The sequence below is a fragment of the Bufo bufo genome, chromosome 2, assembly GCF_905171765.1.
Source record: "Bufo bufo chromosome 2, aBufBuf1.1, whole genome shotgun sequence".
In the NCBI taxonomy this organism is placed as follows: Eukaryota; Metazoa; Chordata; class Amphibia; order Anura; family Bufonidae; genus Bufo; species Bufo bufo.
This window is the reverse complement of record NC_053390.1, coordinates 327,679,473-327,698,302: the sequence shown is the minus strand read 5'-3', so window position 1 is coordinate 327,698,302 and position 18,830 is coordinate 327,679,473.

Sequence of the window (18,830 nt, the reverse complement as noted above, 5' to 3'; positions counted from 1 at the left end):
TATGCACAAAAAGTTGACACACCTGGAAAAACGGATGGAGTCGCACTATACCCCTGAAACTGCCTACCCGGCCCGACAACAAAGTTATCAGGCGCCCCCATGGGTTCCAATATCAGAATATCCTCACCCTAATTTACCTCCTCACCAAAGCTCCTCAATATCCTCCAAGGAGGCCTGTCAATCAAGTCCTAAGGGCACCCCCCATACGCAGACAAGGAGAAGGCCGTCAAGGGGCACAGTGTTGGCGGTGTGGAAATTATGGACATTATACCAGAGAGTGTCGGGAGTGATGTGGCCAGACGCCCCAGAGCCACCGTTAAACTTCTGCCCCCGCAGTAGTGGGGCATACTGCGGGGGAGGGTGGAGAGCCAAGATACCCAGTATGGCTCCGAAACACCTGGTCGCAGGGTATGTCCCACATTCGAGCTGAATTTGAAGGCATTCCGGTCGACCTGCTTAGTGGATACCGGGTCACAAGTAACGACTATGCCTGAGTCACTTTTCTACTGTTACTTCCAAGCGCTGGCCAAGCCAGAGCGAGAGACGCTGGTCCGGGTTACAGCGGCCAATCAACAACAGATCCCTGTCACAGGAGTCGTGTGGATGAATGTATGGCTATGTGGGCAAGAAGTGGGACGGAAAGGTATCCTGCTGGTCCCTGAGACGTTCAAAGAAAATGTGCCTGTGATAATGGGAATGAACATTCTGCGAGAATTAGATCAGATAATGTTCACGAAACGGGGGCCAGGCTATTGGAAGCAAGCCACTCCACACAAACCTACTCAGAAAGCGTTTCAACGGCTGATCCGATTCTGTGGGCCACAGAAAAGTGTCCCAGCACACCAGTCTGTGGGAACGATCCGAGCACCAGGAAAGGCTACCCTCACCATCCCCCCTAGACGGGAGACCGTGTTGACGTTACCCGTGGGAACCTTCCGCAATCTTGAAGGTATGGAGGTGTTCATCGAACCGACGGCCCTAGGAGAGTTGGGTCAGGATGTCCTGGTGGCCCGAACACTGGGCGTGATCCAGAATGGACGAGTACCCATAAGAGCTGTGAATATGGGGAATCTAGAAGTCTCCTTGACGCCAGGAGTGGAACTGGCTCGTGTGTACCTACACTGGGGAGAAGTATTGAGTCGGAGAGAAGTGACTCTAGCTCCAGTAGGTGATGCTGTTTGGACCCTGGCAGTTACTGCCAGTGTAGAAGAGATGCCGTCCCCAGAATGGAATGGGAGAATCATCTTGGATCAAATGGAAATAGATGTGAAGGCTCTCAGTTTAGACCAACGGCAAGCAGTTGAAAACATGCTGTGGAGAATAAGGCTGCATTCGCCCGTCACGCCGATGGCTTTGGCTGCACGGATGCTATCACACATGAGATACCGACGGGGGACACTCCTCCAATTCGGGAAAGATATCGTCAGATTCCGCCCAAGTTGTACCAGGAAGTGAAAACGTTGTTGAAACAGATGATAGATACCGGAGTGGTGCGGGTAGCCAGAGCCCTTTGACGGCCCCAGTGGTCCTTGTTAAGAAGAAGGATGGCACTATTCGGTTTTGTGCGGATTACCGCTAGTGATGTCGCGAACGTCGAACGCAAATTTCTGCAAATGTTCGCGAACGGGCGAACCGGGCGAACCGCCATAGACTTCAATAGGCAGGCGAATTTTAAATCCCACAGGGACTCTTTCTAGCCACAGTAGTGATGGAAAAGTTGTTTCAAGGGGACTAACACCTGGACTGTGGCATGCCGGAGGGGGATCCATGGCAAAACTCCCATGGAAAATTATGTAGTTGACGCAGAGTTGGATTTTAATCCATAAAGGGCATAAATCACCTAACAATCCAAAATTTTTTTGAACAACGTGGTTTAAAACATCCAGTGTGTGTATACGATCAGGTATGATGTTATATCGATCAGGTAGTGTAAGGGTTACGCCCGCTTCACAGACATTGACAGACCAAACTCCCCTTTTAATGCACCGCAAACAACTGCAAACAGTCCATTTGCCCAACCGCAAACTCCCCATTTGTACAAGGTTGGATACCAAGCTAGCCATGTCCCGTTGATGTCATTGAAGGTTTCTTCCTCCACCCAGCCACGTACAACACCAATTGTCCCGGAAAGGTGAATTGAATAGATTTTTTGAACGGGGAGATGGTTAAAAAAAACGCTGGCTCCCTCCCCTTTGTTTGAATCCACGGTCACTGCGTCTGTGCCGTGCAATTTACTGTCCCACCCGATATGAGTGGTATTTTCTGTAGTTCTCTCTTCTCATCAGTTTAATCCCTGTTACGTCCCCAATCTGGGGTCCATTTATTAAATTGATTTTTCGAAAGGGGAGATGGCTTGCAACTGTGATTATATCACAGAAAAATATTTTTTTATCTGCGAGGTATTTGTGAGTGAGTGACACCCTGTAACGGTATAAGTGAGGCCTAGCCACTAGCCAGTGGCCACAATACAGTCTGTGTGGGCCTGACATACACGGCTTGCAAATGGGATTAGATCACAGAAAAATATTAAATTTTATTTTTTTTATCCGCGAGGTATTTGTGAGTGAGTGACACCCCGTAAACAGTATACAGTCTTGTGAAAAAATTAGGACACCCTTTGAAAGCATGTGGTTTTTTTGTAACATTTTTAATAAATGGTTATTTTCATCTCCGTTTCAACAATACAGAGAGATTAAAGTAATCCGACTAAACAAAGAAAACTGACGAAAAGTCTTTTCAAGATCTTCTGTAAATGTCATTCTACAAAAATGCCTATTCTAACTGAGGAAAAAGATAAGGACACCCTTGCCCCTAATAGCGAGTGTTACCTCCTTTGGCTGAAATAACTGCAGTGAGACGTTCTGTAGCCATCTACCAGTCTTCGACATCGGTCTGAGGAAATTTTACCCACTCCTCAATGCAGAACTTTTTCAGCTGTGAGATGTTGAGGGGTTTCTTGCACGTACAGCCCTTTTCAAGTCACCCCACAGCATCTCAATGGGATTCAAATCTGGACTTTGACTTGGCCATTCCAGGACTCTCCATTTCTTCTTTTTCAGCCAATCTTTGGTTGATTTAATAGTATATTTTGGGTCATTGTCATGTTGCATGGTCCAGTTCCGCTTCAGCTTTAATTTTCTAACTGATGGTCTCACATGTTCTTCAGCACCTTCTGATACACAGTAGAATTCATCGTGGATTCTATGATGGTGAGCTGACCAGGTCCTGCTGCAGCAAAGCAGCCCCAAACCATGACACTTCCACCTCCATGCTTCACAGTTGGTATGAGGTTCTTTTCTTGGAATGCTGTGTTTGGTTTACGCCAAACATGTCCTCTGCTGTTGTTTCCAAATAATTCAATTTTGGACTCATCTGTCCAAAGAACATTATTCCAGAAGTCCTGGTCTTTGTCAACTTTATCGCTGGCAAATGTCAGTCTGGCCCGATGTTTCTCTTGGAAAGCAAAGGTTTTCCTCCTTGCACACCTCCCATGCAAGTTAAACTTGTACAGTCTCTTTCTGATTGTAGAGGCACGTACTTCTACATCAACAGTAGCCAGAGCCTGCTGTAGTTCTCGAGATGACACTTTAGGGTTTTTGGATACCTCTTTTAGCATCTTGCGGTCTGCTCTTGGGGTGAACTTGCTGGGGCGACCAGTCCTGGGCATGTTGGCAGTTGCTTTGAAAGCCCTCCACTTGTAGACTATCTTCCGGACAGTGGAATGGCTGATTTCAAAATCTTTTGAGATCTTTTTAAATCCCTTCCCAGACTCATAGGCTGCTACAATCTTTTTTCTGAAGTCCTCTGACAGCTCTTTTGCTCTCACCATGGTGCTCACTCTCACTTCAACAGTCAGGAGCACACCAAAGAGGGAATACATGTGAGGGTGTCCTATCTTTTTCCTCAGTTAGAATAGGCATTTTTGTAGAATGACATTTACAGAAGATCTTGAAAAGACTTTTCTTCAGTTTTCTTTGTTTAGTTGGATTACTTTAATCTCTCTGTATTGTTGAAACGGAGATGAAATAACCATTTATTAAAAATGTTACAAAAAACCACATGCTTTCAAAGGGTGTCCTAATTTTTTCACATGACTGTAAGTGGAAGTCTAGCCACTAGCCAGTGGACACAATACAGTCTGTGTGGGCCTGACACACACAGGCTTGCAAATGGGATTAGATCACAGAAAAATATTAAATAGAATTTTTTTTATCTGCTAGGTATTTGTGAGGGAATGACACCCTGTAACAGTATAAGTGGAAGTCTAGCCACTAGCCAGTGGACACAATACAGTCTGTGTGGGCCTGACACACACGGGCTTGCAACTGTGATTAGATCACAGAAAAATATTAAATAGAATTTTTTTTTATCTGCGAGGTATTTGTGAGTGAGTGACACCCTGTAACGGTATAAGTGGAAGTCTAGCCACTAGCCAGTGGACACAATACAGTCTGTGTGGGCCTGACACACACGGGCTTGCAAATGGGATTAGATCACAGAAAAATATTAAATAGAATTTTTTTTTATCTGCAAGGTATTTGTGAGTGAGTGACACCCTGTAACGGTATAAGTGGAGGTCTAGCCACTAGCCAGTGGACACAATACAGTCTGTGTGGGCCTGACACACACGGGCTTGCAACTGGGATTAGATCACAGAAAAATATTAAATAGAATTTTTTTTATCTGCAAGGTATTTTCTGTCACACCCTGTATGAATGGTGTGCACACAGTACTGTCTGTGACTGAGCCTGCAGCCTCTCACACACGGGCAGGCAACTGCAATATATGTATATATAAATAAAATAAAAAAAGCAGACTGATGTACCAGCCCTGAAAAGGGCTTTTTGGGGTGCTGTCAGGACGCTGTCCTTACAGCAGATGAGTCTGTGGACACAGAACACTGCCCTAGCTAACACTTTCCCTATTGAATCAGCAGCAGCAGCACTGTCCCCTCCTCTCACACACGGGCGGGCAACTGCAATATATGTATATATAAAATAAAATAAAAAAAGCAGACTGATGTACCAGCCCTGAAAAGGGCTTTTTGGGGTGCTGTCAGGACGCTGTCCTTACAGCAGATGAGTCTGTGGACATAGAACAATGCCCTAGCTAATGCTTTCCCTATTGAATCAGCAGCACTGTCCCTCCTCTCACTGAGAATGCAGATTCCGAATGAATCTAAAATGGATGCTGTCCAGGAGGTAGGAGGGTCTAGGAGGGAGGGTCTGCTGCTGATTGGCTGGATGTGTCTGCTGACTGTGAGGTACAGGGTCAAGTTTACTCAATGATGATGTATAGTGGGTGGACCGAACATCGCATATGTTCGCCCGCCGCGGCGACGCGAACAAGCTATGTTCGCCGGGAACTATTCGCCGGCGAACTATTCGGCCATCTCTAATTACCGGCGGTTGAATGCATGCACCGCGTGAGACTCATATCCTCTGCCACGTATCGAGGAGTCTCTGACTGCTCTAGGACGAGCCAAATACTTCTCTACCTTGGACCTGGCGAGCGGGTACTGGCAAGTACCAGTCGCCGAGCAAGACAAGGCAAAGACGGCATTCATACTCCCCATGGGACTATTCGAATTAAACAGGATGCCATTTGGGCTGACAAATGCCCCGGGGACCTTCCAGCGGCTGATGGAGAGATGCCTGGGAGACCTGAATTTTGAAGCCACTCTGATATACCTGGACGATATCATCATATACTCTGCTACTTTTCAAGAACACCTGAATCGGCTAGGGCAAGTACTCGAGCGACTGCGATCCCATGGCCCTGAAGGTAAAGCCAAAGAAGTGTCATCTCTTCAAGAGGGAGATCGAGTACTTGGGCCATAGGGTGTCCCAAGACGGAGTGTTGCCGTCCCAAGACAAAGTGGCTGCAATACGACAATGGCTAGTGCCCAGAACGCTGCGGGAGTTGAAGGCCTTCCTTGGACTGACCGGGTACTACCGGCGGTTCATCAAAGACTATGGCAAGATAGCGGGCCCTCTGAATGAGTTGTTGAGAGGAACGGCTGGGAAACCCAAGGGCCAAAATATTACCTGGGGGCAGAAGCAGGAAGAGGCCTTCCAGGCCCTGAAGGAAGCTCTGACATCGGCCCCCATATTGGCTTATGCCGACTTTGATAAACCATTTCTCTTATCTACTGATGGCAGTCTCTACGGACTCGGGGCAGTCCTGTCGCAGGTACAAGATGGACATGAGAGGGTGATCGCCTATGCCACTAGATCCTTGCGAGAGACAGAGCGAAACCCCCACAACTACAGTTCCTTCCGGCTAGAACTCCTTGCCCTGGTGTGGGCCATGACGGAGAAGTTTGCGGGATATTTGACAGGAGCTAAGATCTTTGTACGGACTGATAACAACCCCCTGGCCCATCTGGACACTGCCAAGTTGGGAGCCCTGGAGCAACGCTGGGCAACTCGCCTTGCAAAGTATGACTTCTCAATTCGCTACCGTTCCGCTACGGAGAACACTAATGCCGATGGCCTGACGAGGGTTACTTTTGAGATCCCAGTAGGGGATGTCGATGAACAAAAAGAAGAAGATGAAACTCCAGATTTCTGCAAGTTCGTTTTGCCCACAGTTGCGGCCCAGACAAGTGGGGAGGCCCTTAAGCTACCCAAGGCATTGAGGAGGACTAATGAGGACTGGGGCTGATTACAGGATGAAGATGTTGGACTGCGGCAGATGAAAAACTGGGTAACCCAGCGAAGGAAGCCCAACAGAGAAGTAAGGGCTGACTTGGATGCCGAGATGAAGTCCGTTCTACATCAATGGGACAGACTGGAAATGCACGGAGCTGTTCTGTACCGCAAGTGACAACAGCCTAATGACCTAGAGGCGAGGTGGCAAGTAGTCATACCTGGAAGCGTAGCATGTGAGATAGGCAGAGAAGCCCATGAATTTGGGGCTCACTTCGGGCCCGCCAAGACTTACCAGTGGCTGCAGCGTTATGTGTATTGTCCGTGACTGGAGGAAGTTTGCCGACAGTGTCGAGTGTGTGAACTCACTAAAAGCACGGAACAGAGGGCACCCCTCCAGTCTATACAGACCAAAGAACCGCTGGAATTATTGATGATAGACTACCTCCTCGTGGGACAATCATCGAGAGGTCCACAGTACTGCCTGGTCATGGTTGACCACTTCTCGAAGTTTGCAGTAGTCTCCCCAACTCGGGATCAGACGGCTGAGTCCACAGCACGCACTATCTGTCAGGATTTCATCCGGGTCTACGGGTGTCCAAAGCGGATCCACTCAGATCAAGGGGCGTGCTTTCAAGGGAAAGTAATGGAGGAGCTACACCGATTGTACGGTATTGAAAAATCCAGAACGACCCCCTATCATCCCCAAGGGAATGGGGCCTGTGAGCACTTCAACCGGACGCTGCTACAAATGCTGAGAACGCTAGAGGAAGAAAAGAGGGCACACTGGCCTGATTACCTGCCGGAACTAGTCTGGGCCTACAATAATACCACCACCGGTTACACCCCGTATATGTTACTGTTTGGGAGAGCTGGTAGAGAAATCGTTGAATTGAACCTGGAGCAGCCAGAAGACCTAATGGAGCGATCAACCACCTCATGGGTGAAAGAACACCGTCAGCGACTCCAGACCATCCGCCGTTTGGCAGGCCAGCGGTTACAGGAGAGAACTCATACGGACCGTCCTCCAGTCCAGGAGGTGCCACTGAAGCCTGGAGACCGGGTCCTGGTACGAGAGAAACGCCCCAGAGGCAAATTGAGTGAGCGTTGGGAAGTACAGCCATACAAAGTGATCAAGAGAGTGTACCCTAATGGTCCGGTTTACGAAGTGCAAGTTGAAAATGAGTAGTTTGCTTCACGGACTTTACATAGGAATATGCTACGGCCATGCCGGTCCGCAGATCCTGCACCTATTCAGAGGACACCTTCTCCTCCTGCCCCATACCCAGAATGTGTTATCTCAGATGGAAACGAATGTGAAGACTGGTGGACCGTTCCTGACACTGCGGAAGGTCCCCAGGCCGTAAGTGATGAGGCTCCTGCTACAGAACCACTACCGTCTCGCAGTGAGGAGGAACCCCGACCACATCCACATCTCCTGCTGTAATGGAAGAGCCAGGTTAACAACTCCCAGTGGAGAAAGTCAGTCCTAGCAGATAGTCAAGACCTCCGGAGATCCAGTAGGTCTACTGCAGGGATTCCACCAAACAGGTACGCTGGCTGACGAGTTCATTTGGTCTGCCTGTAGGTATTGTGGACAATGTTGTACTGCCGTTTAAATGTTTCATTAACCCTTTTGGTTTCCATGGACTATATAGCGAGGCCGAGGACGGCCACCTTTAAGTGGGGAGGCATGTAAGAGGCAGCCCTGAATCAAACAGCAGCATTTCAGCACTTATATATATGCAGACTGTCATGTTTCCTCCGGCCACCAGAGGCCACTGTGACTAAACAGGAACCTGAGTTGTGCTGGCCAGAGGCTAAGAAAGGGTTAAGAAGTTTTTCCCGGGCTGTTCCAGAAGTTGCTGAGATAACAGAGAGAGATAGACTGCTGAGAGATAACAGCAAAAGATTGTAGCAGCAGGAGGCTATATTAGCTAAGATTTTGCTGACAGCTGTAGAGCTGCACACAGTGGACTTCACTGTGTGTTCCAGAAGAAATGGGACCATGTAGAGACACGCCGGATCCTTCCTGCCTGAGGTGGAGAGCTGCATCTGTTGTGACCAGAGAGAGAAAGACAGCCAAGCAAGCGACCGGACCTGGATCCAGACTGCATATTATTGGATCCAAGAGAATCTGCAGAACTGTGAGTGGCACCGGTGCTTTCCTGTGATAGGTTATAGAGTCAGGGACTTAGTCAGTGCGCTGTAGAAGCGTCCCCTGGGTAGCAGGGCTAGATAGAGAATAAGTGTTGAGAGTAGCCTGCAAGCTGACTGTTTGCTGTTTAGCTGATTCTGTGTCTATGCAAAATCTCATTACCACTGTTGTTGATTTATGTTCACCTGTTCATACCATTCCTGTCATTGACCCATTTAGCCTCTGGTGCGGTGGTACTGTATTGTTACTCAGCTTTTCCGGCAGTTTCATTTTGCTCCTTAATAAAGCCGGCTTTTGCTTCAGTCTCCTTGTCCGCTGTACTGTACTTGAATCCTGCTTTGCGGTCTCTCCCTCCTCTGATCGCTACAACTCCACGCCCAATGACATACCCTAGGTATTTGGTCTCCTCCAACACTATCGCACATTTTTTTGGGTTAGCTGTTAGACCAGCCTTTCGAAAGGAGTCCACTATGGCCTGTACTTTGGGCAGGTGACTTTCCCAGTCGGTACTGTGAATGACAATATCATTCAGGTAAGCCAAGGTGTACCGCCGATGTGGACGAAGCACAATGTCCATTAGACGTTAAAAAGTGGCAGGGGCGCCATGCAGACCGAAGGGTAACACCTTATATTGGTACAGACCCTCTGGTGTAATGAAGGCAGTTTTCTCTTTGGCAGCCTCCATCAAGGGTACCTGCCAGTACCCTTTGGTGAGGTCCAAAACAGAAAAATACCAGGCTTGGCCTAACCTTTCAATAAGCTCATCCACCAAAGGCATGGTATATGCATCGATTTTAGATATTTCGTTCAGCCTATGAAAATCGTTACAAAACCGTAACGTCCTGTCCGGTTTGGGTATTAAGACTATAGGACTGGCCCACTCACTTTTAGACTCCTCGATGACGTCTGGCCGTAGCATGAGCTTTACTTCCTCCGAGATGGCTTCTCGCCGAGCCTCGGGTACCCGGTATGGCTTTAACCGGACTTTTGCCTGAGGCTCAGTGACAATGTCATGCTGGATTGCGGAAGTGCATCCAGGAAGGTCCGAAAACACACCCGTGTTCCGACTAACAAACTCCCTGGTCTCTTGAGCATGTTTAGAGGAGAGGCTGTCAGCAATTTTTACTGTGGCAACCGCTTCCTTTGCATCAGACATAGAAGCCGGAACCTCTTCCCCTAGAAAACCCGGACGCGGGCCATTTTCAGTACAGGTCTCCCTATCTTTCCAAGGTTTAAGTAAATTAACATGGTAAACCTGCTCCGGCTTCTGCCGCCCTGGCTGGTGTACCTTGTAATTTACCTCTCCAACTTTCTCGAGTACCTCGTAGGGCCCCTGCCATATAGCCAGGAACTTACTGTCCACAGTCAGTACCAGAACCAAAAACCGATCACCCAGGTTAAAGTTCCGGACCCGAGCATGCCGATTATTGATCCAACACTGGGCTCGCTGAGCGGCTTCCATATGCTCCCTGACAAGAGGCAAAACGGTCTCTATCCGCTGTAGCATCTTGATTCCAAACTCCAGGACACTTTTATGCGGAGTGGGTTGCTGTTCTCACGCCTCTTTGGCCATGTCCAACAGACCACGATGATGTCTGCCATAAAGCAATTCTAAGGGCGAGAAACCAGTAGAGGCCTGGGGTACCTCTCACACAGCGAACATGAGATAGGGCAGAAGAAGATCCCAATCCTTCCCATCTTTAGACACCACCATTTTTAACATAGTTTTTAGAGATTTGTTAAACCTTTCAACCAGACCGTCCGTTTGCAGATGGTACACAGACGTCCGTAACTGTCTGATATGCAGCAACTTACAGAGTTCCCTCATGACCTTGGACATAAAAGGGGTCCCCTGGTCAGTCAGAACCTCTTTAGGTAGCCCCACTTGAGAGAACATCTCCATTAGCTCCTTAGCTATAAGCTTTGCCGATGTATGTCGCAGTGGCACCGCCTCAGGGTACCGAGTGGCGTAGTCCAGGACGACCAAGATGTGTTGGTGTCCTCTAGCGTACTTCGGAACTGGGCCTACGAGGTCCATAGCAATTCACTCAAACGGCACCTTGATGATCGGGAGAGGTACCAAGGGACTGCGGAAAAGGTGCTGGGGCTAGTTGCCTGGCAGGTCGGGCAAAACTTACAGAATTCTTCCACCTCCTTAAACACACTGGGCCAGTAAAACCGTTGTAGTATCCGGTCCTATGTCGTCTGCATTCCCAGATGACCCCCGAAAACATGCTGGTGGGCTAACTCTAACACGGGTTTGTGATAAGCCTGGGGCACCACCAACTGTTCAATGGATTCACCTCGCAGCTGGTTTACCAGGTACAACATACCCTGATGAACCACAAAACGGGGGAACACTGACTCTGTCCCGGTTGTTGTGGTTCACCATGTACTATTAATACATTTTCCCAGGCTCAGGATAGGGTTGGGTACCGGTGTTGGGCGGTACCAAAATTATCCCCGGAGACATTGAGGTCTGCCAGCTCAGGACCCGGCGGCAAGTCCTCCGTGTCTACCACCATCACACTTAGCAGGGTTGTCTCCCCCTCTTCCACTGAAGTGGCGGTGACACCTACTGGCTGGCCCTTCAGACTAAGGTTCCCTGGGTTCTGGTCTCCCCCCTGAGCCAGGCTACTCTGCTAGGGTTACCCCTGTCTCATGGGTATCAGTCACTCTATTAGCAAGCCACAGTGCCGGGAAGCTCGGAAAGTCTCTCCCTATTATAAGTTCATAGTGTAGATTGGTGACGACAGCCACCTCGTGGGTCCACCAGACGGCAACCGTGGATAGAGATACCATAGCAGTGGGGTAGTCTTTTAAGTCTCCATGAATACACATGACCCCAACTTTCCGGCCAGTATACTGAGTGGACTGTACCAGGGGAGCTCTTACCAGGGTCACTAGACTCCCTGAGTCCAACAGAGCCTCCGCTGGAGTGTCTCCCACCTCCACCTGGCACAGGTGATTCTGAGTCTCCGGGGCACCCGCTGCACACAGCTTCCTAGCATATAACAACTGACGGAAACAATAGGTCGTGTCCATGGGTTCCACCTGATGTGGACAGTCAGCTCGTACATGGCCAGGCTCCTGACACCACCAGCAGACTATCAGAGCTGGGTCCACAGGGGGTACAACCCGGGTGGGTTTGGTGGGCCCAAATCGCCGGGTCTGGGGTGGAGAGTTACGGGTTTTGACTACCCCCTCCCAAAAGAACCCCCCCTGTAGATTCCGGGTAGCCTCATAGCGCTCTACCAGGTCGACCATCTCGAGAGCATTACCTGGAGAGACCTGGCCGATCCATTGCTGGAGAGGGGGTGGCAAAGCCCTCCAGAACATATCAGCCAACAGACGGTCCAGCATAACAGTGGGGCTCAGCACGTCAGGCTGTAGCCACTTTTGCAAGAGGTTAAGTAAGTTATAATACTGGGGTCTCAAGGGCTCAGCCGGCTTAAACCCCCACTGATGCACCCGCTGGACCCAGACCAAGACATTCACCCCCAGTCTTGCCAGAATCTCACCCTTGACTTTTTGGTAGTTGGCCGCTTAATCGTCCGGCAAGTCGAAATACACCCGCTGGGAATCGGATGTCAGGAACGGAGCGACGACCTCAGCCCACTGATCTCGGGGTAGATTCTCCCTTGTGGCCACCTTCTCATACATCGCCAGGTAGGTTTCGACATCATCTGATGGTGTCATCTCGGGGATCGCCGCACGGACCGCTTTCCGGACATCATGGACACTCTGGGACGCTCCTGCCTTCTGTAAAGCCATCATGTGTTGTAACAGCAGCTGGTTTGTTTCTTGCTTGTGTTGGTTAGCCTCCACAAGAGCTTTCATTACAGCCTCCATTTTGTCACGTGACACAGATTTAAATTTAGCTGGTTTAATCCAGGACATCGAGCCGTACACGGAAAGACATATTTTGGCGTTTACGCCAGCCTCACTACGTGTGCCCGCTCCAAGCCACCAATTGTGAGGATTTGCTCTGGTAGGCAGGGTAAGCGGACGCAGTACAGAGGCAAAATAAGTTTGTAAATCAAAATGTGAGTGTTTATTCACGCAAAAGAAAAATGACTTATTACAGTCTTAGTGTTAATTCACACAATAAAAAGTCCAAGGAACAGACACGTCACCTTTCTAGCCGTTTTATCCCCGGCAGTCCACAGCAGGTTTTAGGGGCCTGTTTTCCAGCATACAGCCCTAATGCGGGTCTGAACCTTCCAGCACAGCACCATGCTTCAGATCCCAAGACAGAGACTCAGATTCTGAGCCCAGCTGCCTATTTAACCCCTTAAGGACACAGCCCTATTTCACCTTAAGGACCAGGCCATTTTTTGCAAATCTGACCAGTGTCACTTTAAGTGCTCATAACTTTTAAACGCTTTGACTTACCCAGGCCGTTCTGAGATTGTTTTTTCGTCACATATTGTACTTCATGTCACTGCTAAAATTGGGTCAAAAAAGTTAATTTTTTTGCATAAAAAAATACAATTTTTACCAAAAATTTTGAAAAATTAGCAAATTTCAAACTTTCAGTTTCTCTACTTCTGTAATACATAGTAATACCCCCAAAAATTGTGATGACTTTACATTCCCCATATGTCTACTTCATGTTTGTAGCATTTTGGGAATGATATTTTATTTTTTGGGGATGTTACAAGGCTTAGAAGTTTAGAAGCAAATTTTGAAATTTTCAGAAATCTTCAAAATCCCACTTTATATGGACCAGTTCAGGTTTGAAGTCACTTTGTGAGGCTTAGATAATAGAAACCTCCCAAAAATGACCTCATTCTAGAAACTACACCCCTCAAGGTATTCAAAACTGTTTTTTCAAACTTTATTAACCCTTTAGGTCTTCCACAAGACTTCATGGCAGATGGAGAAACAATTTTGAAATTTCTTTTTTTTGGAAAATTTTCCAATATAATCAATTTTTTCCAGGAGTAAAACAAGGGTTAACTGCCAAACAACACTCAAAATGGGTTGCCCTGATTCTGTAGTTTGCAAAAACACCCCATATGTGGTCGTAAACTACTGTTTGGCCGAACGGTAGCACATAGAAGGAGGGGAACACCATATGGGTTTTGGAAGGCAGATTTGGCAGGACTGGTTTTGTTTATACCATGTCCCATTTGAAGCCCCCTGTTGCACCCCTAGAATAGAAATTTCAAAAAAGTGACTCCATCTAAGAAAGTACACCCCTCAAGGTATTCAAAACTGGGTTTACAAACTTTGTTAACCCTTTAGGTGTTCCACAAGAGTTAATGGCAGATGGAGAAACAATTTTGAAATTTCTATTTTTTGGAAAATTTTCCAATATAATCAATTTTTTCCAGGAGTAAAACAAGGGTTAACTGCCAAACAACACTCAAAATGGGTTGCCCTGATTCTGTAGTTTGCAAAAACACCCCATATGTGGTCGTAAACTACTGTTTGGCCGAACGGTAGCACATAGAAGGAGGGGAACACCATATGGGTTTTGGAAGGCAGATTTGGCAGGACTGGTTTTGTTTATACCATGTCCCATTTGAAGCCCCCTGTTGCACCCCTAGAATAGAAATTTCAAAAAAGTGACTCCATCTAAGAAAGTACACCCCTCAAGGTATTCAAAACTGGGTTTACAAACTTTGTTAACCCTTTAGGTGTTCCACAAGAGTTAATGGCAGATGGAGAAACAATTTTGAAATTTCTATTTTTTGGAAAATTTTCCAATATAATCAATTTTTTCCAGGAGTAAAACAAGGGTTAACTGCCAAACAACACTCAAAATGGGTTGCCCTGATTCTGTAGTTTGCAAAAACACCCCATATGTGGTCGTAAACTACTGTTTGGCCGAACGGTAGCACATAGAAGGAGGGGAACACCATATGGGTTTTGGAAGGCAGATTTGGCAGGACTGGTTTTGTTTATACCATGTCCCATTTGAAGCCCCCTGTTGCACCCCTAGAATAGAAATTTCAAAAAAGTGACTCCATCTAAGAAAGTACACCCCTCAAGGTATTCAAAACTGGGTTTACAAACTTTGTTAACCCTTTAGGTGTTCCACAAGAGTTAATGGCAGATGGAGAAACAATTTTGAAATTTCTATTTTTTGGAAAATTTTCCAATATAATCAATTTTTTCCAGGAGTAAAACAAGGGTTAACTGCCAAACAACACTCAAAATGGGTTGCCCTGATTCTGTAGTTTGCAAAAACACCCCATATGTGGTCGTAAACTACTGTTTGGCCGAACGGTAGCACATAGAAGGAGGGGAACACCATATGGGTTTTGGAAGGCAGATTTGGCAGGACTGGTTTTGTTTATACCATGTCCCATTTGAAGCCCCCTGTTGCACCCCTAGAATAGAAATTTCAAAAAAGTGACTCCATCTAAGAAAGTACACCCCTCAAGGTATTCAAAACTGGGTTTACAAACTTTGTTAACCCTTTAGGTGTTCCACAAGAGTTAATGGCAGATGGAGAAACAATTTTGAAATTTCTATTTTTTGGAAAATTTTCCAATATAATCAATTTTTTCCAGGAGTAAAACAAGGGTTAACTGCCAAACAACACTCAAAATGGGTTGCCCTGATTCTGTAGTTTGCAGAAACACCCCATATGTGGTCGTAAACTACTATTTGGCTAAACGGCAGGACATAGAAGAAGGGGAACGCCATATGGTTTTTGGAAGGCAGATTTTGCTGGACTGGTTTATTTACACCATGTACCCTTTCAAGCCCCCTGATGCACCCCTAGAGTAGAAACTCCATAAAAGTGACCCCATCTAGGAAACTACGGGATAAGGTGGTTGTTGTTTTGGGACTATTTTAGGGGTAAATTTGATTTTTGGTTGCTCTATATTACTCTTTTTGAGGCAATGTAACAAAAAAATTTAATTCTAAAATTGTTTCTACATTCGCTATTTAGTTTTGTGGAACACCTAAAGGGTTAACATAGTTTGTAAAGTAACTTTTGAATACCTTGAGGGGTGTAGTTTCTTAGATGGGGTCACTTTTTTGGAGTTTCTAGTCTAGGCTACATCAGGGGGGGCTTCTAATGGGACATGGTGTCAAAAAAAAAACTGTCCATCAAAATCTGCCTTCCAGAAACCATATGGAGTTCCCTTCATTCTATGCCCTGCCGTGCGGCTATATAGCCATTTACGACCACATATGGGGTGTTTCTGCAAACTACAGAATCGGGGCAATAAATATTTAGTTTTGTTTGGCTGTTAACCGTTGCTTTATTACCGGCAAAATGGATTCAAATTGAAATTTTGCCCAAAAATAGGTGTTTTGGCACCGTTTTTTATTTTATATTTTTAACACCGTTCATCCGAGGCGTTTGGTCAAAAGTAATTTTTATAGCGACGACTTTTACGCACGCGACGATGCCCAATATGTATGGCTCTCAGACTTTGGAGACACTAAGCAGGCATTCTAAAACTGCGGCCCTCCAGATGTTGTAAAACTACAATTCCCACCATGCCCTGCTGATGGCTGTAGGTTGTCTGGGCATGCTGGGAGTTATAGTTTTACAACATCTGGAGGGCCGCAGTTTGAGGATGCCTGCACTAAAACTAATATTTTTTGGGGAAAGAAAAATTGTTTCTGTGTCTCCAAAGTCTGAGAGACATAGTTTTTTATGTTCTCTAGTGGACTGTTGGGGATTATAAAAATTTAGTACTCCATGGAAGTGTGATACTCCCTGAAGCAATCGATAATGCAGAGGCCCGGATGATCGGGGCACGTGTCACACTGAGTGGTGGTGTCTTTCCGTATCCCCCTCTTGTGACACACTCTGCATCTTTTTTGGGTTCGTCCCTTCTTTCCAGTATGGGGGACCACACCTGGAAAGTGTTGGCCAGGGACGATCCGGGCGCCTCCAGTTCCCGAGGTACTCCGGCCTGCTCTTTCCCGGTCCGAAAAGATCAGGTCTTTGAGGACTGCCTCATAGAACTGGAGGAATGTCCCTGTGCTGCCAGCGCTTCGGGATAGTACAAAAGAGTTGTACATGGCAACCTGTACCAAGTAGACCGCAACTTTTTTGTACCATGCCCGGGTTTTGCGCATGGCATTATATGGCTTGAGGACTTGATCAGAGAGATCAACTCCTCCCATATACCGATTGTAGGCGACGATACAATCGGGCTTGAGGACCGTTGCCGCGGTACCTCGCACAGAGACGGGGGTGGTGCTGTTACCGTGGATTGTGGACAGCATAAGGACATCCCTCTTGTCCTTATACCTGACCAGCAACAGGCTTCCACTGGTAAGGGCACGGGTCTCACCCCTGGGGATGGGTACCTGGAGGGGTGGGCAGGGAGGCCGCGTTGATTTTTCCGCACGGTCCCACAAGCGAACGTGGATCTGGCGGCAAGGGACCTGAACAAGGGAATGCTGGTATAAAAGTTGTCCACGTACAAGTGGTAACCCTTATCCAGCAGTGGGTACATAAGGTCCCACACGAGTTTCCCGGTAACACCCAGAGTGGGGGGACATTCTGGTGGTTGAATCCGGGAATCTCGCCCCTCGTACACACGAAATTTGTAAGTGTACCCTGAGGTACTCTCACAAATTTTGTATAGCTTCACGCCATACCTCGCCCGCTTTGTGGGAATGTATTGGCGGAAACTGAGTCTCCCCTTGAACGCAACGAGAGACTCATCAACCGCGACCTCCCTTCCAGGTACGTAGGCCTCCATGAATTTGGCCCCAAAGTGATTGATGACCGGCCGTATCTTGTACAGCCGGTCATAGGCAGGATCACTTCGGGGGGGACATGCTGCATTATCGGAATAATGCAGACATTTCCGGATGGCCTCAAACCGGGAGCGTGTCATGGCCGTACTGTACAGTGGGGTCTGGTAGAGTATGTCCCCACTCCAGTATTGCCTGACACTGGGTTTTTGCACTAGACCCATATGCAGCACGAGGCCCCAAAATGTCCTCATCTCGGCTGCACTGACCGGCGTCCAGCCACCGGGTCTAGCCAAAAATGAGCCCGGGTTTTGAGCGACGAACTGTTGGGCGTACAGATTCGTCTGCTCCACCATCAGATTCACCAGTGGGTTACTGAAAAAAAAACTAAAAAAGTCCATTTCAGTAAACCCCACTGTGGGAATCTGGATTCCTGGATTGCCAGCAAAATCCGGAATCTCGGGCTCAAAGTCCACTGGGGGACACCAGCTAAGTTCATCGGCAGGGGGCTCCGGTGGGCTTATTTGGTGGGCCGGGAAACCAGTACGAACCCCAGGGCGGCTCGTACTAGGGTGGGCCACAGGATCCCTAGCATGTGGGGCCCCTGGCTCCGCCTGGCGGCGTCTCCGCTGCCTTGGTGGCTCATCGTCATCCGATGATGATGAGGAGGATGCGGATGACAAAAGGAACGTGGGGTCATCCTCATCCTCACTGGGGCTCTCGGAGTCGGAGGCAATCTGGGCGTATGCCTCCTCCACCGAGAACATCCGGCGGGCCATGGGTGTGTGTGTGTGCGTGTGTATGTGCGTGCGTGTAAACCTTTATTCTATGTGCGTGTGTGTGGGGGCACGGGTGTTCACGTACTAAAAAGTCCAGGCAAAAAAAATGGTCAAATGTTAGAAAAAAAAAAAAAAAAAAGTTCAAACTTGCTGATCAGCGGTTCAACGCTGATCAGCGGTCGGTGGGGTGGTGGGGCGGGCGATGCGCTAACAGTGGCCGGACGCTAAGAGTGCCGGACAGTCAGCGCACGCAGAAAAAAAAAAAAAGTGGTGGTGGGGGAAGGGTCTGGTGGGGGGGGGGGGGGGTGGTGGGTGGATTGGGGGGGCTGGTGGTGGGGGGGGGGCTGGTGGTGGGGGGGATGCGGGGGGGCAAGTGGCAGGGGGGGTCTGGGGTCTGAAAGCTGAAACAAAAAAGTTTAGAATAAATGTGCTTTTTTTTTTTTTTTTTTTTTCTAACTTTTCCCTTCTTTCCCTGCCTAACGGTGCCTCTCCCTCACTGACCCTAACCTACCTGGGTGGCGATGGGTGCAGGAGGGTGATGGATGGCGATTAGGGGGACAC